Here is a 1,110-nt window from a genome sequence, read left to right on the forward strand (position 1 = left end):
TCCCAACCCGGTCATCCGTCAACCATCGGATGGTGGCCATCGTGTAACAGTCGGAGTTTGTTCTAGAGACGATGCATAAACCAAGCCACGAAGACTTTAAGCACCGGTTGAACCGATGCAGCGCAAAACCAGGCGTCGGTTTAACCGGTGGTTAAGGAAATTTTCTGCTGAACTACACACTCTACTTCTGATCCAAAATTGCAAAACCAAAGCCATAAACACTCAATTTGGATCATTTTCGAGAGACAACCTCACCCCTCAAACACTCATACTAAGTGCTCGCAAGCTTTTACATAACATAGGCAAATTAAGATCCAAGCGAGGTTTAAACACAAAAACCAAATGTATGAGCCACATTGCCTATGAACTTAGAGATTGAAACTTTAAGTTCGATAGGACGTGACTCAATAGGCATGAAAGCGCAACATTGATCTTATCACCCTTGTAGAGATGATATTTCATATTTAGCATGAATATCTTTCTCGAAGTGTGATTTGCTCCCTTGTGATGCTACTTAACGTGATGCAATGCCAGTGCACAGCTAGAATTAAACATGGATGCATTCTATATGACAAGCACATGCATTGCACAAAATTAAATCTATCTTGTCAAGTTTGAACCCTTGGCAAGCTTCTTCATGATGAACCATTCTTCATGCCATGAGCGAAACGAAGACCACCGGCTCATGCAAGACCCACGTTCATCACTATCTTGACAAGGTTAGACAAGTGTCCTATATGTATGCATTTTTCTATATGACAAAGCAACTTACATGACGTTTGCCGCATCTAATACATTAAGCTCATTCCTTAGCCTAACAAAAGTACTCTCGTTTAAAGGTTTTGTGAAAATATCTGCCAATTGCTCCTCGGATCTCACACCTTGAAGAGATATGTCTCCTTTAGCTTCGTGATCATGCAAGAAGTGATGGCGAATATCAATGTGCTTTGTGCGAGAGTGTTGAACCGGATTTTTGGCAATTTTTACGGCACTTTCATTGTCACAAAGGAGTGGGATCCTATCTAGTTTCACACCAAAGTCCAAAAGGGTTTGCTTCATATATAGGATTTGGGCACAACATGCACCGGCCGCTATATATTCCGCTTCCGC

Source organism: Panicum virgatum, chromosome 1K, assembly GCF_016808335.1.
Source record: "Panicum virgatum strain AP13 chromosome 1K, P.virgatum_v5, whole genome shotgun sequence".
NCBI lineage: Eukaryota > Viridiplantae > Streptophyta > Magnoliopsida > Poales > Poaceae > Panicum > Panicum virgatum.